Source organism: Dermacentor albipictus, chromosome 7 (assembly GCF_038994185.2).
Source record: "Dermacentor albipictus isolate Rhodes 1998 colony chromosome 7, USDA_Dalb.pri_finalv2, whole genome shotgun sequence".
Lineage (NCBI taxonomy): Eukaryota > Metazoa > Arthropoda > Arachnida > Ixodida > Ixodidae > Dermacentor > Dermacentor albipictus.
The window spans coordinates 39988948-40011878 of record NC_091827.1 but is presented as its reverse complement, the minus strand read 5'-3'; the positions used below and the strand labels follow the sequence as shown (position 1 = coordinate 40011878).

The window sequence follows — 22931 nt, the reverse complement described above, 5'->3', positions numbered from 1 at the left end:
TCGAATGAGCAAAGTTGGGCCAGAGACATCCCGCGTGGCAGCACTTGTGTCGTCAAGGCAAAATTGACCACTGGCAGGCAGACGCAATTCGCCGTAATAGATAAAATAGTATGAGGTAGTGTGATCCCGTGTGTAAGGAGAACGTCTTGCATAGGAGCCGCGATGTAGTGACCGTCGGGCACTGGTGGGGATGACACGAAGTCAACGTAAGTCAGTGCCGAAGGTGGCAAGCGAACGAAGTCGACGGAACTGAGGCGAGGAAGGAAACAAATTGCCTTGTCGTCTGCAGTGCGCCATTCAGAGGGGTTGCGGAAACGTGGTGGGTAAGAAGGTGCGGGACGGGGTGGAATCGAAGATGCCGGGTGGGGATCAGGGCGATGGGCCGAGCAGATGGTGTGAATACCCATGTTGGCGAACTCCTGGCGGACAACTGCCTGGATCAGGGAAACGGTGACTGCAGGTGCATTGGAGGGGCTAGAGTCGAAGGCAGCCGGGTAGGCGGCCTCGATCTCACGCCGGACAATCCTGGTAACATCGCCAGTGTTGTTGGGACGAGGAGCGTCGGCACAGGAAGATGTCGCTGGGGTGTTGGGCAGACGGGCAAACTGTTGGTCGATACGTCGGCTTTTAGCGAATTCCAGGCGGCGGCACTCTTTTATAACTGCATCCACCGTCGCGACGTTGTTAAATACGAGCAAGTTGAAGGCGTCATCGGCAATGCCTTTGAGGATGTGGGAGACCTTGTCGGACTCAGTCATGTGTGCGTCAACTTTGCGGCATAGCGCCAAGACGTCCTGAATGTACGTGACGTAGGGCTCCGTTGACGTCTGCACACGACCGGAAAGCGCCTTCTGCGCGGCAAGTTGGTGACCGTAGGGGTTGCCGAACAAGTCTCGAAGCTTTTGCTTAAGCGAATCCCAACTGGTCAGCTCATCTTCATGCGTCCGATACCAAACTCGAGGTGTGCCACCGAGGTAAAAAACGACGTTGGCGAGCATGATAGTTGGGTTCCACCGGTTATTGCGGCTGACGTGTTCGTAAAGGCTGATCCAGTCCTCGACGTCTTCCCCATCTTTTGCCGAGAATACGCCAGGATCACGGGGAGCGGAGAGGGTGATGTAGGTCGTCGAAGTGGCAGCAGGTGTCGGAGCCGGTGGAGTCGGGTTGGCGTCGCCGGGAGCCATGAAGGTAGGCTCGACGTACCGTCCACTGCGAAGCTCCGTGACGAGGTACAGGGAACGTCCACCTCCACCAAATATGTTACGTAGGAAGACACCGACGAAAAGCTATTTACAAGTATATTTACAGAGCAATACGCCGCAGTTGACCAAGAGGCAACAGCCCGCGCTAGCTTCCAAACGTCGTCTTCGTTTTCTTCCTTCTCGGCGCTTCGTCATTGGGAATACTACCCCGTAGCAATATATTAAACTCGATAAAATCGGGTCGAGTTGGCTTGTCGGCTCGAAATTTGGCCATTGGATTCACGTCAATGCTACCGCGGGTCGGTTACAATGAGTGTCGAAGTGAGTTTGGCCTACTCGTCCGCAATGAGTGAGTGAATCGTCCAACCTGCTTGGAGAGATGCGTGTCAACAATGTCGGGTCGATCTGGGTCAGATCGACTTGTGACTCGACCAGCTGGCGTCGAGTTCTTGCAAGCGAAGCGACGTAGCGCACTGCTTCACGTTTGTGTGCGTACTTTTTCTTCTGTCTCTCTGGTTTTATTTCTTCTCTCCCCTCCGTGCCCTTTCGCTACCTTAACCACCTTTCCCTAGCCCAGGGTAGCTAGGGAAAGGCGCTCACAGTGGATGACCTCCCTCCCTTTCCCTCCCTTTCTGCTCCTCCTTCGTCCCTTGAAGCTATCAAATACAGCCAGTGAAGGAGCCCTCATTCCGGTTCCCTTGACTCCGGTTGAGTGACGCGACCCGTAGCTTTAGCCGCACTGCGCAGAATCGGCAACAAAACGAAGGGCACACAGCTTTCCCTCTCCCTCTCTCACTCTCCCCCCCCCACGCACTAACACGCACACGGCAAAGGCGATGGCTGTTGTGAAGACGGCATAACGATGTTGGCCGAGTATGGATGAGGGTGTGCGTTAGGACAGAGGGTTAGTAGGGCCAGACTATGTAGCTGCGCAAGAGCTGCATCTGAGGAGGACGCGGCGTTTGTACGGGTACACCGTTGCCAGTACTCCTGACGAGGAAACCCCAGAGGCTTTTGGCGGTTGTACTGGGTTTTCTCTCTTTATCTCCATTTTTGAGGGCTGCTTTCTTTTTTTCAATTAGTGCTACCTGCGGTCATTATGTCTCGGTAATCGTTATTCTTTTCGTTGGTCTTACTTTCGATTTTTTTTTCTTGTTTACCATCGCGTTCTTTCTTTTTCACTTTCGTTCCTCTCTTCCCGTCTTTCATCGCTGTTTTGCGCCCTCCTTCCTGAAGAAACAGGCTGTCGTTATGCCACTTCCGGTGTCAGTTTACAGTCTTTCCCATTCCTTCATTTCATCTCTGTCAATACTTATGCACGTTTACAAACGAAATAATGATAATTCTCTTCTGATTCGCCATCTTAGAGACAGCAAACCGTGTGCTCAGATTTTCATTTCACCCATCATCGACATAATTATTTTGAGTTTCAAGCATGTAGTCAACCACTCCGTGGTGGCTAAGTCGCAGTGGCGTTCTTCTTTTGAGCACGGCGTTGAAGGTTCAATTCCGACCTTCCGCGGTGGGCCTCGTTTTAATGTGGCCGGAATGCGAAGACGCTCGCGTACAATGCTCTGGGTGTGCTTCGCAGAAACACAGGAGGTCAAGACATATCCGGAGCCCTCCTCTAAGGGCCTGCTTGAAAACACTCTGTTGCTGCGATATCTGAAAAGCCGTCACTCAATCGAATGATAACTGATTGATTGATTGATTGACTGACTGACTGACTGACTGACTGACTGACTGACTGACTGACTGACTGACTGATTGATTGATTGATTGATTGATTGATTGATTGATTGATTGATTGATTGATTGATTGATTGATTGATTGATTGATTGATCGATCGATCGATCGATCGATCGATCGATCCACGGGCTAGTAGAGTCCGCTTCTTCCGTGATGTCAGGTGGCCCTAATCCCCCCCCCTCCCCCCCGCACACACACCAGTGGCATCTGCTCGGTGATAGGTCCTGCAGTCAACGTGTGGAGAGTTCTTTTTCTTTCGCCTTCTGCAAATGCGGCCTACAGTGGCACTGGGACTTGAACGACCCCAGCAAGAGGTGGCCTCACCTTTCCCTCTTCATTTATCTCTCTCTCATCCAAAGCTCTCTCCTCCATGATGCCACAGAGGTTCGGCTTCAGCTGCCACGCACCTGGAGGCAGGATTTTCAATGATCGTTTGTCCAGGGCGAGGCACAATTCAACCCGAATCTGGATCCCCTCGCTAACGCACCCGGGAGAAACGATGGGACTAGAAGAAAAGACTTCGTGGAAGGCTACGCAATAGCGTCGGCCCTCCTTTGTCTCCACCCCCATTGCAATGAGGCCATCGCGGCCGGCAATCGAAAGCACGACCTGACCCACCGCGGTTGCTTAGTGTCTATGGTGTTGGGCCGCTAAGCATGAGGTCACTGGATTGAATCCTGGCCACGACGGCCGCATTTCGATGGGAGCGAAATGCGAAAACACCCATGTACTTCGATTTAGGTGCACGTTAAAGCACCCCAGCTGGTCTACATTTCCGCTGTCCCTCACTACGGCGTGCGTCATAATCAGATCGGGGTTTTGACACGTAAAACCCCATAATTTTTTTTTTACCACCACCTCGTGTTTACAAACAGAACCTAATAGCCACTAAGCCACCATCCAGTGTGTAAATGGTCAGTCAGTCAGTCAGTGAAAGATTTCAATGAATGAATGAATGACTGTCGCAGCAATGCATAGCAAACCCACGCTTGTACCTCCTGTGAAAAATCTCTTTCCATTCCCCCTTCAACATCTTTTAGCACTTAGTCTATATAATCAACCGAGCGATTAAACGTGCAGCTGCTCACAGCAACACGTGAGTTTGTACGTCTTTTTTTCGCATACTTTGTATACACCACCGTCAGCACTACGTGCGGCATCGCTGACCTCGAAAAAAAAAACAGTAACCTGCGCTTCGTTTCAGCGCCACTCGCGTTCTTGCACTGCAGGACACCTGATGTGCGCGGCCTCAAGGCTTCGATTTTCAGACGTCCACTGCCGATACGCGCACCGCAACGCAACGTATCTCGCCTCCGTTCGGTCGGTCCCGTCCACAGTGCCCGTATGTGCGCGCGACCGCCTCCGCAATCTTATCGCCGCTGCTTCTTGCTACTTCTTCGGTGAGCCTTTCTTCTGGCCGTGCTCAGAGGACAGACACACGCACACCTATGCGCGCACTGCGTCTCGAATCTAATCTGGAGTGCGCCGCTCCCAGGTAGCGCACTGCAACTGGGAGTCCACGTTGCTTCTCGGAAACAGGGTTCGGTCTCGTGTGAATCCACGCGAGAGAAAAAAAAAAGAAGAAAAACCTAAGCCATTGAAATCACCGCCGAGAAACAGTTTCAAGTGCTTGCCGACAGGGAGACGTGGCGCTGTTGTCTACTGAATTTTCGCAATGGACGTCGGCGATGCCATGCTGAACATCAATGTCGATGCTGCGATGAATATAAGCATAAGATTGATAATCTTTTTATTGAACACTTGTCCGGAACTTATCATTTTTCTTTACTGCGTACATGTACCTCTTGTTCGCAGTCTTTCGGCGATTATAAATTTTTTCTTAGTGGGTTGTATATTCATTGTGTATTCACCTGGGCATGTAGTTTCTTGTGTTGTGTTTTTACTTGTTGCTTCGCTATACTGCTTCACATAGTGCTCCTGATACCGATAATGCTGGTATTAATGATACTTCGTTATGCTGCTTGCTACACGTTACGTTACAGCGATACGTGACATGTTGGGGCCTTTATGCATGCGCGTCGTCTGTTAGGGCCTTTATGCATGGCTGAGAAGTCCTGCAGCTTCCTCAGTGCTGCCAACAACTTGTGAGATGGAGTGTACTGTTTATGAGTTTGAAGTGAAGAAGAACGTCATACCATTCTTAGAGTGCAGAAGCTTCAATATAGCAAGCTCCGGTAAGTCTTCCTGTTCCATGGTTGTCAGTGCAGGAGAAGATACATTAAAACCAGTAATATTCACACTACTTATGTTTACAAGCATTGAGGTTTTGATGATAAATTCGTCTGGTTCGCAAGCTGCAGAAAGAAACGTTTTGTCCAGCGTAAGGATATTTGTGATTGTGAACTATGTGCAGTAAAGATAATTACATCTGCGTCTACTTATACCTCTATCTGAGAACAGCAAATTTACCGCTCATATTCACCAGAAATAATCGACATTTTCCCGCCTAATGAGTGAATACTGCTTCGAAAGAGCACTTTACCCGTGTGAACTGATTTCGGGCGATACCATTTACTGTCTGAGCTTGCTGCAACCGCTATCCGTTCAAGCTGTACTAAGAGACACGCCACCTAAATGTAGATTGGAAGGGTCGCAGAGCCCCATCGTGAAACTTCGCAACTGGCCGCATCGGCAGGACGGCTAACCGCGGCCCCAACCTTCCGGTCCCGCCCGCCACCCTCCCCCGTTTCATGGACCCCCAAACGAGCTTTTCCCTCGGCAACGGAGTCAAATTAAGGGACCACCGTATTCGGGAAGCATTGGAACGACGAGACGTGCATTTATGAAGCTGCGAAACGACCCTAGATCTGTAGCGAGAACCACAAGAAAAGAGAAGGCTTCATTAAATTTTCCTGGTCTTAACGCGTATGTGGCTTCCGTTCACCCTCGCCACGCACCAACCTTCTCCTCCCTCACCCCCTTCAACTCGCACGCTCACCCCTTCTTGCCCCTCCCGCCTACTTCCCACCGTTCCTACAACCTCCGCAAAGAGGAAATATACTACGTTGCTTTTCCCTAATTACGCGGAAGCAAACTGCTAGACCGGGCCCTTCCCATATCCGAACCCCGAACGTTTCGGATCGTCCAGCTCCGGCTTTGCCGGGCAGGAACCGGAAGCCGGATTCCGAAATGAGTCCCGATGATCCTGTCTGATCTCGGCCGAAATTTTAGTGGGAGTGTAGAGAGAGGGGGGAGCACGGGCTCTCCCGCGAGACCGGTGTTCTGGGGCTTAATCGATGTCCTCCGTCGCGCACCTCCATCGCCGTAGCTTCCGGTGACGGCGATCTCTTCCGTCAGCCTATATATGCATTCATCAGATTGCACTGGACCGCACGACTTCTTGAACGGGCAAACGAGGAGGTATGTGAAGAGCCAGGCAATTTCTGGAGCGGACGGCGTCGTCTTGTTGTGTCAGATCACGTGCGAACGTTGTCGCCGAAAACGTGTCGGGACAACGCCACTCCTTGACCCCATTCCCGTATAATGTTTACTAGCGATGTCTAGTTAGCGCTTGTACTGGTTGGTGAAGCCCTTGTCTGACGCGGCTGTCATATCTGCCTCCGAGACGTGCAACTACGCAGAATTTTTGCTTATTATTGCAAGGAAGAATTCCGGTACGCGTCATTATTTTTAAAGTCGCTTGTCTGTCGTAAGTGCCCCCCCTAGACCTGTAATTATGCAAGATTTTGCTTCTCATAGGAAAAAAATACACTTGTTTCGGTCGTCTTGTATGAAGCCGCATGCTCGTCATGTGTCTAATCACGTGAAAAACAAGAAAGGCAGAGACAAAGGTATGGGCGTCAGTATCTCGGAGGCAACAGCTGTAATTTGCCAAATGCATGCTAGATGGCACCAAAATCCGGCGCGGCAGCAAACACTGAGCCTGAAGACGATGCCTGACGCCAACACGATGCCTGACACTTGTCGAGAGAAAAGAAAGATGAGATTGGGTGAGAGAGGTCGGATAAGACAGGCGGGAGGTTAAGCAGGAGTGAGTCGCCTGGTCAACTCCTCCGCACTGCGGAAAAGGGAAAGGGGACTGAAATAGGCGAAGAAGGAGGGGATTCGATGCAGCGCGCACGCACAAGCACGTAGTGTAGAATCGACGTCTCTGTACGCATAGGCCGGTACATAAAAAAAAAAAGAGAAACGCAGCCGCGCTTTCTTGACTTTATGGTACGCCGACGTAGGAGGCGCTACCTGGATCCTCTCTCCTGTTAAAAACCTGCAATCTAATTATCATGAAGCTGTCCGAAGGCGAAGGTTGTGATCTTCGTTTGCGCGCCATCACGCAGTAGGTGTTTTCTAGGTTTCTTTCATGCCGCATGGTTACATTTGGCACGCTCCGCCGTTACAAATGCAAGTGGTGATGTGTGTATGCACGAAGAAGTACGACCCGTATCTAAATTCAGTTAAAGCTTCTATACCGTTGGTATTAAAGCCGTTTGGGAGATGCGTCAAATATGGGCACATACCCAGTGGTACAAGAAGGCGGTAACCCCAATATAACAAATTTAAGAAGTTCAAGGAAACCATTTAATATGGGTGTACTTCTCTTAAGAAATTTATGTGAGTTAAAGATTTCTATGAGCTGACGTTACATGTAGAGCCGTCTATGTCGTTATTTTATTACTACGCAGGGTCCGGGTATGCTCACAGGCAATTTTGTTGTTGAGCGTACAGTCCAATACAGTCCTCGTTCTTCTTTCCGAGAGCACCAAAGAACACGAAATCTGTAATAGTAGGCAAAAGTGTTCGTTTTTGTGCGCGCGTTTGTGCATGCGTGCGTGCGATCAATGGACGTATCTATGCACACATATAATTCATATGAATCTGTGCAGACAGACAGGAAGCACAGTCGACGGAGGCAGCAGATAAGCTACTTATAACACTATGAAGCATGTATGTGTAGCGTTCTACTTCTTTTTATGCGTGCTACACAAAATTAAGTGCGGAAGCCGGTTCCTTTCTTTTTCCAGTCCTTATTTTACAGCTGGGTTTATCAAATTGTAATTGTTCCGTCACATTGATCAAGCTACTTCAAGCACCTGTAAACCACGTGGAGGCACCATAACATGACTAGGCACTGCGTTTTTCGGTGAAACAAGACTTGGGTCTTGCTTTCAGTAAATGTGTTCTCTGTCTTTCAAGTAGCCGAGAATATTGACAATGATTGTTTGGAATCGTGGGCGAATCCTGAGAAATTCTCGGTTAATGATTTGTAGCAATGCATGTGACAAGTGAAACGTGTTGACAAAGTGTAATGGTATGCGCCATATCAACTATATTTGTGCCATCTGTACTATATATAGTTCACATGGCACAAGATTGGAGGTCTCGAGAGACCTTCGCCCTGCCGTGGACCTATATTTCAGCTGCTGCTGTTCCTGATGCCAATGGTGGCGACTGCGGTAAAATCTACTAAAGCAATTCCCGCCTTCTTGGTGGGGTTCGTGAATGTGTATTTCTGTTAACATTCTCTCCTGCCGCCGATAGCAAGTGGTTCCGATGCGGTTAAATAGAGTCCGAAGACATCAGGGAATCTTTTATAGCCCAAACTCGAATAGAGCAGAAAGCAGTTACAAGAGCCCGACTTCTCTGCAACTCTAAATGCTCCAACATCATCTTGCGAATCACTACGTGACAGCGGGCTCAGATGTTAGTCAACGAAACGTCTTCATCACGCAGTCGTCGTCCCCATGTCCTCATCGCCATCGCCGCGTAATCGTTCTGTGCCATCGTCGTGCCGTCGTAATTTAAAAAATTTAATTATGGGGTTTTACGTGCCAAAACCACTTTCTGATTATGAGGCACGCCGTAGTGGAGGACTCCGGAAATTTTGACCACCTGGGGTTCTTTAACGTGCACCTAAATCTAAGTACACGGGTGTTTTCGCATTTCGCCCCTATCGAAATGCGGCCGCCGTGGCCGGGATTCGATCCCGCGACCTCGTGCTCAGCAGCCTAACACCACAGCCACTGAGCAACCACGGCGGGTGTGCCGTCGTAATCGTGTTTAGCAGTCGTCGTTGTCAACGTCTCATTATCGTCGTGCAATCGTCATGCGATCGTCATCGCGCTGCGCTTCGTTATCTTTGTCACACTGTCGTCGTCGTGTCGTAATTTTCGTGCCAGCAGCATTGCCTTTGCACACGTTGCTCACTGGGTGTCGTCAGCGCCATCGTGCCGTCGTCGTCCCAGTCATTGTCTTGGTCAATGACGCGGTGTCGCAAAGTTTCCGTGTCGTTATTCCTTCGTTAAAATCGTTTTTTTTTTATTATTACAGCCCTGCCTGAACTAAATGACAACGAAAGAGTGAACAAACCAACAACAATCCCGGCCTGTTTTCTCACTCGTAACTGTTGGTCACGGCAACAGGAAGAAACGAAAAGAAAAAGAGGCAAGTGCCAAGTTTACCGGCTCGCACGTGCAACGGCGTGCTCCTCCCAAAGGGTGAGGCTGGCGCTGTCCACGTGATACGCGAATAGCAGCGTTCGCCACCGTCGCGTCGCTATCGACGTATGCTCGCGCGAGCGTGTAAACAGCTCGCACAATGCACAGTGTAAACTCTGAGCGCCGCGCAAAGAAAAAAGAAACAGGCGAGGTCACAGTGTGGCCAACGCGTCCTGTCTGACCCTTCTCGAGACCCGCCCGGATGATATCGTCGCGCTCGCAACCGGGCTTCCCACTCGGCCGTCCCTGGTCGGAGGTCAGCGGTGGTGCGACTATAAGCGGCCCTGACGGGCCTCGCTTGGCGCGCTATGCGGCCCGCAGGGTCAGGAAGTGCCTTAAACCGCGTTCGCACTAAGGGCTTCGAAACTTCGAAAAAATGGGGTTGAGCTTCGCAGTCTTAATTACTTCATGAACTTTCCAGCAGCACCTGTTGCCTATAGTGACTAGTAAACTAGCTTGTGACAAAAAAAAAACAAAAACAAGGAGAGAGAGATTTTGATTACAGGAAAGGCTGAGATGCTGTCCTGAGCCGTTGAGCTCTAAGCCTGCCACCCTGCACAATGGGGGTGAAGGCACAGAGACGTATCGTGGTGAGTAAGACTAGGTAAATATACTAATAGCCAACACAACTTAGTAGTAATAATAGCAATGAAGTGAAACACTACGGTAATGTCCCAAAAGCTAGTTCTATAAATATTATCAGTTTCTTTCAAGCATGAAATCGTGCACATCTACCGCTGTTGCCCGAGCTGCCGTGGAACGTTTGTCAAGTATGTCTGGACTGAATTGTGTAACACTTCGAGTATTTACCGCAGAAACAAGGTAGTTCAATGTCTGCTCGCTCGAGCGCGGCTCCGTTAATCTCGAGGTCGTGGGTCCCTGCCTCCAGGTTGGGCGCCAGTGTAGAGATCAGGTTTCCTGCACTCAGCTTTGGCCTTTAAGACCACTTCCAAGGTTACATCCCAGCTTATCATCCCAGGTTACTATACCTCTTCCGGCGAGACTATATTCTGGCTATCTGGACGCTTCGGGTGTGAGCACCACCGCCCGGACCACCACAGCGAACCATGGGCTGCAGTAGTTCCTGCAGCAGTGGCCGAGAATGCCCCTCGCGTTTCGGCAAAGTTTCCTATTACAGTAAACTGAATAAAGACAAAAATGTGCCATCTATAGCGGGTCCCACATTACACGAACACACACTCGCGGCATTTCATGCAAAAGGAATCTGGGGTGCGATCTTGTACGCGTTCCAAAATAGAACGGAATGCCGATTTTCGTTACGTTGCGAAATAGGCGGTCCGTTCCATTGCATTCGCCCGATAGCCGACGACACGGAATGATTGACAGCAGATATCGCGCCACAATTGACGTCATGGCATTCGTCACGGTTGAAATTGACCAATCGTGTGTGGCTCGGTGGAACGATCCGCCTCCGTTCTATTTTGGAACGCGTACAAGATCGCACCCCAGGCTGTTTTCTGAGCGACCAAAACAGGCATTACCCTCGTAATCACGTAGAAAGTAAACGAGCTTGAGGACTTGTGGACGAGAATAGGCTTGTGGACCAGAATAGACCAAATAGGCTTGTGGACCACCAGCCTATTTTGCCAGCTTGAGGTTGATACACGAGGTTCCCACGTACTGACACCCCTCGACGACGGAGTCCTGACACTGCCACTCCAGTAGGCGACCTACGTCGCACAACCTCCCGACATCCGGAAACGGACGCGCTGAGGTCTCCAGCGTGCGGCAGCGCCTGATGACGCACGCTCAATCTACGCTCAGAGCGCATCAATTGTAGGGACAATTAGGGAGAACCACCTGGGGGGGTGTGGATAGGGAAGCGGGGGTCGGTTTCCAAGGACGAGCGGAGCGCGCGCGCGCTGGACAGGGAAGAGGGGATGAGGGAAAATGAGGAGGGACAGCGCGCTTTCTTCCGGGTGGCTGGGAAATTCGGGACCTGCGCGCGGCTACATCGATTTGCCCTCCCTAGTCTAATGAGAAATCACCGCCTTCGCTTCGTTAAATTGCTCCATTACCCGGGTGACGTGGGAACACCCTCTCGTAAGGGATTTTTTGTTGTTGTTGTTGTTTCTCTCAGAGTTTCTTTGACATTCCTTAAAGGCCGGCACTTCTTCTACGGCCGAGACCGTAGCACGATTACCTCTTCCTGGTGATGATGATCCTAATGATCCCGATTTCGTCAGAAAATGACACGAACCAGCACTCATGGTAGGCGAAAAATTGTGTGGTAGATAAAAAAAAACGGTATTGAAAATAGCACCGAAACCGATCGTAAGTCAAATAAACGAATACCTAATAGGCTAATCAGCCTTGCAAAAGAAAGAAAAATTACAGAAAAGCAAGGAGAATGTATGGAAATGGAGATCTCCCGAATACCGAAACTTAAGTTTTTTGTAATGGAAGAGAAAGCCATGCAGATACAGCATGTAGAGCGAGTATAATAATTTATATAAAATTACTAACATGGCAATATTGTTGCTTCGCACAGGTGGTTTGGGAAACGTGCCCGTGGCTGGTCGAAGCTCAGTACCGAACCTTCAGATAGAGTATAGCAGCACTACATGAACTCAACGAAAGATTGCTGAGAGGAACTTCTAGAAGCTTTACTTCTTTTATTGAGTAGCAAAGATCGCAGCACGCCTAAAATCATCTATTCTTCTTTTATACGCATTAGATCAAAGAAGGTAGTTACATACAGATATGACGGCCGTGCTTCATTACATTGTGAACAGAAAATACAACGCGAATGAGGTGGCAGACAGATACACGTAGCTGTGGCGGGTTATACGACACGCCATTTCACAATTATCCCAAAGGCAAGAACTCCACGACGAAAAGTAACGGCAACAATTTAAAAAAGTGATTTGAAAACACTTGCGCAAGCATAACCTGTGCAGGGGATAAAGTTGTACAGCTTTGTATACCTAGGTGATTGTAAAGCAAAGAACACGTGTAGGTTAATGACTATGTATAACGTATTGCATTCATTATGTGTGCATCGCGCAGACAACACCGGCTAAATTGTATTTGATGACGTAGGGACCGACAGGGCAACTACTTAGTTTTTTTTTCAGAACTGCCAAAAGAACGCTTTTGTATTATGCTTATTTCCAAAAGGATTCGCATTCTTTGAGTCTGAAATGCCAGCTACATAAGTACATCGCTATCATTACAGATATCGGCCGGTGTCTTGTGGAAGGCAGATGTCACGTGAAATAGGAGGCCCTCGGCATGTGTCCATTTCCTCGTTGATATAATTTACTAGCTTGTGTGTGTTAGCCTCTCTTAATTGTCGCACATTCCTCAACCGTTCGCTGCTGCTAATTGAACAGTCATCAGCGATTCAAACGTGAGGCTCAGAGCTCGTGGCTGCCACTGCCTTCTGCGCTACTGTTGGGCGCTGGCAACACCATACTGACACCTTGCACACCTGCAACTTTCCCGATTTGTCAGGGAGGCTCCCGAATTCCAGCCAATCATTTCGATTGTACAGGCATGGACCTAAATCTCCCGCAAGCTGCCCCTACTTCTGGGCAAAAAAATAAGAAGAAAAAAACATGACGTAACACACCCGAATCGTAAGTGTCATTAAGCGCTAGGCAGCAAGCCGAAGTGGGATCCAAACCCAAGACATTCTTGCGTCGACAATGCAGGCCTAATTGAGTTCGCTTCAGATCTAGAATTGCGCTTAGGAGAGCACGTGAGGCAATTGAAGGTTGAATATGTGTTGCATCAACGTTTCCTTTCTTTTTTTTTTTGAGGGCAGGTTTTCTGCAGTACAGTAGTGTAATGCGCCGAAGCATACGCAAAGGATTGAAGTTTAGCGTGTTGAGAGTAAAACTGGGCTACTGTCACGGCGGCATAGTATGCAGTCATTTCTCAACAACATACGAGCGTACGCACCTTCTCCGGTCACAGTACGAACACCGAGACGTATAACAACTGTTAGTGGCAGCTATTGACAGCTGTTTCTGATGTCATTGGGACCTAGAGAAAAAAAAAAGGCTGCGAAAAACTTATTTCTCTTATTGTGTGCGTGTGCGTAAACGCCTGATCAGGGCATTCGTGTGAAAGCCGGAACGGCTAATGCAATTGCTAATTCCTTTCCCGTCCTTTTGATGCAACCAGAATGTGTGTCGAGGTGAAATTGCGCTCGTGCAAAAAAAAAAGTTAAGAAACTTGTCTGAAGACACGACTGAAACACTTTGCACAACACGATTCAACATTGGAACGCCTAAAACTTCGACACCCCGAAGAATTACGAGAGGAATATCTGACAAGTAAAAAAAAAGAAGTATAAATACGAAACGTTGTATATTATGCGAGAGTTTATGGTACGTATCAACGTTTTGTTGGGGTGAACGCTTACTCTCATACTCCACACTCGATGTTCATTCGAATGCAGATTGAGTTCCAAGTGCAAATTTCCCCGATTTGTCCAACCACTGAAACTCTCTTGTTCTGTATCAGCTACGAGACATGGCAAGTTTTGCCACTGAGAGGGACATGTATTTCTAAATACCTAGGCAATAGAAGTCAACAGCAACGAAATGAAAAGAGGTAACGATATAAGATAACGGTATCCAAGGAAGCGCATATACGGCAAAGAAAAAGAAAAAAAAAAAGTTGTAAATCCAAAAGAACGACACATCCAGGAAGAAGTGATGGGACCGTACATAAAAAAAAACGAAAACTCTTCAGTTCACAAATAACTGATTAGTCCATTGTCCATGACGAACATGTTGCTGACGTAGACGGTGCATGAGCGTGGGTAGTTCCTTGGACGAAACGCATGAACACAAAAGGTGCGGAAACAGTGTGTCCCACCTATGGCCGCATTAAAAAAATATATTATTATTATTTCTTATTTTGTGATCGTTTGTTTCAGGCAAAGGTTTACTTATTCACTGTGCGGCCGAAAATCCCGTAGAGATTTAAGTCCAAACACCTGTTTAATGAAGTACGGCAAGGGTCTAAGTTTTCTGAGCAGAGAAGGATAGCTGCCTAAAACATCGGGGACGAGTGCGAAATGAACGTTCCCGAATGCAGTCCGACATTTCCGTACGGTGTATCAGGTTGTACGTGGGAGTAGGAAATTTTCAAATGCATCTGGGGACTTATTCCGCGAGGATCACTTTCGGCCATAGTCTCGCGGGCAGGCGCGCGCTGATTGGCTAGTTGAGCAAAATCTGATGATCTGATTGGCTAGCTGAGCACCACGTCACGCAAAGGCGGTAGTACCGCCGAAGTGATCGTCGCAGAACACGTCCCCTGATCTGTTCTGCCTCTTCGCAACGATGTTACGGAAGGATTTTTAATATTCTTGGTAACTGAGGGTCCCGTTGCAGTCGTTTGACTTCGGGATCCTCGCCCGTGTGCCACTAACACCCAACTGTGCATTTTGAATGAACAACGAACTGAAGCCGAACATCGAAAAGCCTTGTGGAATCGCAGGACAGGCGTCAGGAACGTTTCGACAGTGTCACCACATGCTCGGCGCGTGTTCGAAGCGATTTCGTCAACAGGAACGCGGCGGAAGATAAAAACCAGAAGGAAAAGAAAAAACGAAAGAAAAAATAACCAAGATGGCGAGGCCGCCTTGCAAGCTCGCGCGCTACCAGGAACGGCACAAGCGAACGAATGTGTAAAAACAGTAAAAAAAAAAAATAGAGGAGACGAAAGAATGGAGACAGCCCGGAGCGCCGATAAGCGAGAGGCTTTTCTTCCATTGTATTCGCGCCAGGTCGGCAAACCCTGGTTAGTGGAAAGAAGGTGGCCGAGGTTTTTGAGCGAGAGTTGGAAGGAAGGCAGGCAAGCGGGTTCGTTGTTTGTCCCGAGGAACAAATCGGGGCTTGCAAGTCTTTAGCGGCGCGTTAGGCCGCAGGGAAGGGAACAAAGGCTTGGCCCGGGTGTGCGTGTGCGTATTCGGGATCAAGCGCGATCGACGTGGACGCAACTTGCACGTTGTGAAACGCCTCCGTAATCAGTTGCCATGGCCGTAAAACTCGTCTAAATGTAGTCCGTTCGTGAAGTATAATGCAGCATCGAAGGAAAATTGCAGATGTTTCCAAATGACATAAATGACGTTCCCTACGAGGAGGAGGGGCTACAGGCACCGTTAAAATGGTAATCATCACGGACTGGCATTCGTCCATACACGCGAATGCGAGAGAGAGAGAGTGAGAAACAAGCACTAGACGAATACACACATAAAAAAAATTCTTGAGGCGTTTCACATTTGACGGACACCAGATTAGCGGGCTCCAACGTGGCGCGATGGTCACGTGACAGCGCGACGTTCTCGAGCTCTCTCGTCCGACGCGAGCAAAGCCGCGAGAGGGCGCACCTTGTTGTGCTTCGACATTTTTGGCGCGATGTCATGGCGTCGTGACGTCACATTTCGTCGTTTTCAATTGGTCGTTCGGCTCGCGGCAGCCAATAAAAGAAGAGCAATGAAAACGAAACGTGTTTCCATCCCATCCACTCATCCGGCACGCGTTGTATTCTCCCTTCTTGCCGATTCTGCGACGCGTAGTGAGCCGAACTGCCGCGTGGGGCGCTCTCTTTCTGCCGCTAGTGTGCGGTATACATTAATGCGTTCGAAAGCTGCGTGTGGTTATGTTGTACAGTTTTCAGAAAGCCCCCCCCCCCCCCCCCCCCAACTAAATTAAGCTACCTGCTGTAGCTGAACTTGCCCGCTTAGTCTCTCGTTAGTACGATCGCTAATATGCATGCTAAGTAATACCTGACGCGCAAAATCGAAGGCGCACAGAGGAACAGGATGGGCCTACAGCATCGCCAAGTTAGTGCAACTTCGCTCCCACATGTCTAAGCTAACTAACCCTTCGTTGTCCTAAATTTCACCGTGACAGCACTTATATAACTCGGAATCGAGCTTTCCTTGTGCGCCCGTGGGTCGATTCTTTCCACGCGTGTGGCCGCTGAAATGCATAAAGCTTTTTACAGTAGTAAAGCGCTTCTTCTCCAGGTACCCTTCTCCGTCGTGTACTTGCGCTACGTGGACATTTTCTTCGTAATCGCATACCAACAAGTTCGAACTCCCACGACGGTCCACTCTTTTCGTTAGGCCGTCGTCATTCACCTTCCTCGTCGTCAATTTCACCCTCTCCATACGCTCCTAAATCCCATTGTACAGCTGTCACCAAAAGTACACAGATCACATTCTCACCTTAAAAAACAAGAAGGCTCAATTTCTTCGTAACTCAGATGCGCACGCTTCAATTGGCGAGTGCACTGAAAAGTTTGCAATGCCGAGTTTTGGGTGAAGTGCGCAATTTCAAGTTGCGTGCACAGGCGCAGGAGAAAGTTGGCTTTCTCGCAGAACCCCTGGTCCGTATATTTTTGATCACTTGAGTTCATCATGCGCCGTTACACTAAATCCTTCTCAAAATTAATTCAGAAACGATTACGTGAGATATTCCACCCGGGTATGATGTCACGTCCCTTCCCAACTGTATATACTTGCCGCGCTGGCTGAGCGACTATGGCATCGCGTTGCCAAGCACGAGGTCACGGGTTCAAATCCCGGTCTCGGCAGCCGCATTTCCAAGGAGGAGAAATGCGAAAACGCGCCCGTGCCCCGTGCATTTGGGGGGCACGTGAAATATGCTTTGGCGGGCAAAATTAATTCGGAGTCCCCCGCTACGGCGTGCCTCGCAATCAAATCATGGTTGTGGCACGTGAAATTCCCGAATTCAATTCAAATTCAATTCCGTACTTTATGCAGGTGGATTGATCATATCTTACAGCAAGCTTATGAGAAAACCTACCTTAATTTTGTCGAGGTCATTGCGTCGTCAAGGAAGACGAAAACAAATATGGAGTTCGTTTAGAATACGGCGAAAATACTTGAAAATTGAGAATGCGCCTGTCACCACGCAAACCCACAACGCGATATTTCAACTTCATCTGTGTGTTTAAGCGAAGAGAAGCAGTTTTTACAACATCAAAATACAGGAGACGTTTACTCTGTTCACGCACATGGAGTCGCAGCTTCGCCATCTAACTGTGTGTAACTGCGTATTTAAAAATTTCGTAAACGCGAGTCCGTAATAAGAAACGGCTTGAAAAGCGATTATGATTGTGAGCTGTCTTCGTGGTGCAGGGATTCGCGCACCACGCAGACTTCGAGAGTGGTGGCGTCTGTGCGCATATTTTGGAGGCCACTACAAGTCATACTGAAGTGAACGAAGACATTTCTTTTCTTTTTTTTTCTGGACTGTCACTATAACGTAAGGTAACGCTGCATTCATCAACCAACACCACTGTCTTGCAGCATAGTATTCTTTCTAGGATAATAACGGGAAAACGGGTCACGACGCGGCGTTGTTCGGTAGCGAGTTAAAGGAGGTGTTTTAGGGTGCAGTTGGTAAGGCGACTTTATCGTTCCAGAAGTCTTTATCACGAGATAGTGGTGCAAGACCAGCTAGTCACATTAGTTTGCTGCTGAGTGCGCCCCTAATCAGTTTGCGGGTCGTAAACTTCAAGAAACACACACACTGACGATGGCAGCCACGCCCGAAGTGGGGACCTTATCTGGCCTGCTATAGTTCTTGCGCTACAGCATTTCTTGAAAACTGGCACGTGTAAATCACATTATCTAGAATTATTATCAGCAAAAGTGGTTGGCCCAATACAAGGGCGATTACGAACAGAAAGCTTAAACACTCTGTCTCTGTCCCTTCCACAGCGAAACTGTTAATGCGACTAATAGAAGCGCTCCTAAGCGTGTCTTTAGAGTTGAGCACATGATGCACCGAGAATTAATTTGGACAAAGTTGGCCCACGTTGCGTTTCGTGAGCGGGCAAAGATTGAATTTTGTGCGTCAACTGGGAGCTTACTGAGATTGCCAAAAAGAAAAAAAAAGCTTGCTTTCTGCCTGTTTACAGAAGCGTTGTATTCAAAGCGTTGTCTGGTGTTCTGGCATAACCATACGTGGCAACGGTATTATACAGTCGTTTAGAAAGGATAGGAGCCCATGTTATAGCTGATGCGCATCGAAAATTTGAATCGTGTGGGACAATTACGGTTCTCGCAAATGATTAGGAAATTATCACGTGCTCCTTATTTGGACTTGTCGTAAGAAGAGCGCTGTTTCTGCGGTTTTCTTGGAGAACTAAACCTGGCTCGAAGATTGCAGTGACATGGGGATATAGGGCATGCTATGAGTTATGTACGATCGAACGTTAAATTTTGTAGGATAATTACAGAATTGAAAGAAAATCACTAGTACGAACGTTCTAAAGGGGGAGGGGGGGCATTATAACTTCTCCCGATACCCTGGAAGAAATACAGCACCGAGCTGGCATTTGGCATCAATATAAGGTGTGTTAAAGGGGATGTGCAATCAGCGTTTAATGTTTGCGGGTTAATTAGGGGCTTTGTAAGTAATGGCTAAAAACTTATTACATGGTACTTCGAGGCGTTATACGAGGTGCGTGAAAGGTTTTTGCGGTGTCGTCAGTGTACCTACAGCGGCGCCTAGTTTATATTTGGGAGAATCTGGGGGAACGTTACGAGTAACGCGGACGGCAAAGTTTCAAGTGAGTGAGTTAAACGAAGCCTTTGCAGTAAATTACTCATACCTGTGCTATAAATCGCCTTACAGAAGCCATGCGCAATGCTTCCCAGTTTCTGAGGACAGCCGAATCGAGCACCAAATTTAACCAGCCTAGGAATTGGGCCCACGTTATAGGTCTTGAGTCGGTAAACTTCAAAGTGCCTTGGATAACGCAGGCCTCGAAGTGAATTGTTTATACAAGTGCCACCAAGCTTTCTACGCGTGTTGTACGAACAGCGCACAACGCTTGCCGGCTTATGGGCCTCATCGTAACATTTAGCGGAAAAGCCGGGCATTTTATGGCTGGTGTGCGCGAAAAATTGTAAGTGTGGGGGTTAACTGCACCCTTTTGAACAATTTGTTCAATTCAGCGCCCGAAAGCGCTGTACAAAGGCTGTACGTATTTTTTGTCGGCGTCCTGGGAGTGCTAAATTAGGGCCATATTGTTGGTCAGAGACTCACGTTTCATGAATTGTGAAAAAAGTTCCAAGCATGCTGGTTAATACCAGTCTTCGCAGGTAAATATATTCAATGATGTGCTCTGCCTTAAAGGTAAAGTAGGTGGTTACGATGAAGGCGACGACATTCTGCCCGAGTCTTAAACTGCGCGGCTCGAATTATTACATGCTGTGGCGTGGAGCACTTTTAAGAAAGCCACAGCTAGAGTAAGGCACACAAATAAAGGAATGTCCCGTTTGTTTGTGCGTAAGCTTTACTATGTCCACGTCTTAAAAGCACACACCGCTACGCCATGCAGTTGCGTTGCAACTCACCCAACAAGCATCACTCTAAATTAATACAACTGCTCGAAAGGGATGAGTCTGCTGAAAATCGGACTGTGATTCTGAAAGGTCGCGCAAGTCTGCAGTGTTTTGGTCTGACCGCATCCATTAGTCTCTCTGTGTGTGTGTGTTCTTTTTTCTAACCTCAATGGCATGCACGTCAAGTTTTCGTCAAGATTTTCGTTTTCTCCCGCCTCTTTTTTTTTTTGCAATACTGCATGTGTATGTAGATTAGAGCAATTACGATACTATATTTGCCAGTGCGTGTTGCTTGATCTAACTGTTGTGTGAATGTCCTTCAACAAATGGCCCGCAGTGTCAACGAACCGCAAGGGCTTCTGAAACTAGATTTTTTTTCTCGATGCGAACCGCGTTACTGGCACCAACCACTAGCCCAATCAAGTCCGTAGCCGCTCAAGCATATCTCCCAGGGATCTCCGAGAATATCAGTCTCGCGTGAACCGCATACACCCTATGCCCCCTCATATCGTAAGTATCTACCATGTTTAAACACTTTTTTTTTGCTGTCATTGGCAACCGTTCTGCAACTAGACCGATGTGTAACCTTAACGACGTTTAAGCGTGTAAACCAATTTACAAAACCAGCCAACGTTTTTACAAGGGCAAATTCTTATCAAAATGCTTGCTCCTCTCTTCACTCTTAATATATGGGCTAAGTCAAATGGAGTAAAGCCTATTACTTGAAAAAGAAATGCTAATACACGTAGAGAACGTAACTACATCAATAACTCAAGACGCCATGTAACACTTATGCTCGAGGCTGAAAGAATAAGTGTTGAAGTGTATGCACACTAGGAGTGCTTCGAAGTTGGGTAGCACGAAGCAAATACCCTGTAGCACATAATGCCCTCATTGCAAAGCCTGCAAAAGGGCATACTCCGAGAGTAGTCCAGAAACAAGAATGCATGATTTCCTATCGGTCTAAACTTGACGAAGAGTTCTCGCCTTTGTTGGACGTCTAGCAGCTAGACCAGATGAAAACGCACGTCGGATTATCTCGCCTTGCTAACCATGTGCAAATGAGGATGATTCAGCATGCCCCATTTTGTGCTGGAAGTTGTCGTTGAAATCCACACATAACTCAAGTCGCTGAAACCAAGTTTCCATTCGTTTCAGTAAGTCAACGGCAAGGCGGAATCTTACTTATAGGTTCACTGTGGGTTTCTTACTATAGTTTTCCACTGTAGCTTAGCTTCACGCTGTTGTCAGGTGGATGGCATTTCTTTCTTTTCGAGATACAGTTCCCTGAAAGACACCGTAATTGTGTGCTCCGGGATACATTTGACCGCGGGTAATTTTTTTTCAACCTGCACCTAAACCTCAGAAGGTACATGCCAACATGTGAGCTCTCAAAGTCGTTAAAATTCCAACCCACACAAAAATGAGAAAAAGTAGCACACTTTGTTTTTCGCCTTGAACACACACCTTTTGCGAGATTACCTACGAATTTTATTAAATTTGTTTGGAATTTAGGCGCAGCACGAAAGCAGCAGCAAATTACAGCAGAGACCAACATGGGATACAGCATTTCTTTCTTCTTTTTTTTATTCCACAGACTTTTCCCGCAACCTTGCTGTTGCCACTTGCGCCTGCTTGTGTGAATAAAGTTGCCCGAATAAACTTGCCCTGAGCAAGTACCCTTCTAGTCACCCTTCAGCGAACCGCAAAGCTACAGTCTGAGATCAATGACCCAAGCATTTTTTTTTCAGCATAACATACTTTTGCAGAACTTGACGTAAGATTGGTAAAAGTCGTAGAACAAACCGAAATTCGTAAACCTTACGAAATGTTCCTAAGACTTGGCTTGCATGAAAGTACATAAATGCCATTTCAATCCTTCTCCCATCATAATTTGGACGCTCAAGCCAGGATTCGGACCCTCCACTTCGTTCTCAGAGGCACACCAACGAGCCACCGCGACCGACAAGACTCCGGACTGCCGATTGGCTTCGTAATGCAGGACGAGGGGCACGCTGCCAAAACTCACAGTTAGCACAGACAAACGTTTTCACCATCGCAAACAGGTGCGTATACGTCGTGGAACTGATGCCAAATCTATATATAAGCCCCAGCCAAGCAACGGCTGAGAAGGAGGGACACAGCAGTCCCCTCCCTGATGACCAAGGCCCCAAAGAGAAAAGAACTGCGGTCGAAAACGAAGAATCTTCGTTATCCATGTCCCGTCTGTTCTTTCTTTCTTTCTTTGGTCAACACGGTACTTTATCAGCGGGCTTGTTGAGACTACTCGTTGAGAAAAGGGCGTGATTGGAGGGCGTCCTCTTCGCTTGCCAGTGCTTGAGCTCGAAGGCAACAACTGTGAATTATCGTCGTTGCCGGACAGGTGAGAATGCTTGACGCCACCACGAGTCAACCATGGCCATGCTGCGAACGCTTCCAGCTGTGTAGTCCGCCAGACTGAGTGGCTGAGTTCGCGTGTTTTCGGCGCTGTTGTTGGGATGAGCGGTTTTGTGCTGTTTTATGACGGTTTGCAAACTTGTGAGGCCGAATCGTGGGAGGAAAGAAACCTGAAAGTAACTTAATGATCGCGCAAAGAGTGACACGTGAGGTGTTACCTTGAGAGAAGACAGCCACAATAATTCGAAAGGAAACGTGGGTAGTTGATACTTTGGTTGGGAGTAAAATGAAGTAGTAATTCTTGATAGGTCATGTAACGCCTATAACAGACAGACAGTGCTTTATCAGAGATTGCGCAATCACTGTCAAGGGAGGCTAAACGTCACAGAGGCGATGAGACCTGGGAATATGAATGTTGAGGATGACGTTGGCTGACGCAGGACACAGGGTACTGGAGATGGTTGGGAGAAGTTCACACCCTCATATTGACTTATGCAATCTGATAATGATTAATATGTTGAGTTTTACCTCACATGTCCTACCTAAACATAAGTCGTAGCAGAAATATATAAAACCAGCAAACGCAATTTGTCACCCCCACTTTACTGCCACTGTTTTGTTGAAAACCAAAGCTTCGTGTTGTTGCTTTCGCTATATCTATGCAACAAGCCTCCAGTAAACCATTTTGCGCATGAAGGTACGTAAATGGTTACGTCATTGAAAGGTGTCCCTTCGGCTGCCTG

At 48.0% G+C, this 22931-nt stretch overlaps 1 protein-coding gene across 2 annotated transcripts in view; it reads right to left on the bottom strand.

The window, feature by feature from the left end:
* LOC135920967 (homeobox protein Nkx-2.2-like) overlaps positions 1 to 22931 on the bottom strand; it is a 151966-nt gene that overhangs the window by 70147 nt on the left and 58888 nt on the right. The window lies entirely within an intron of this gene.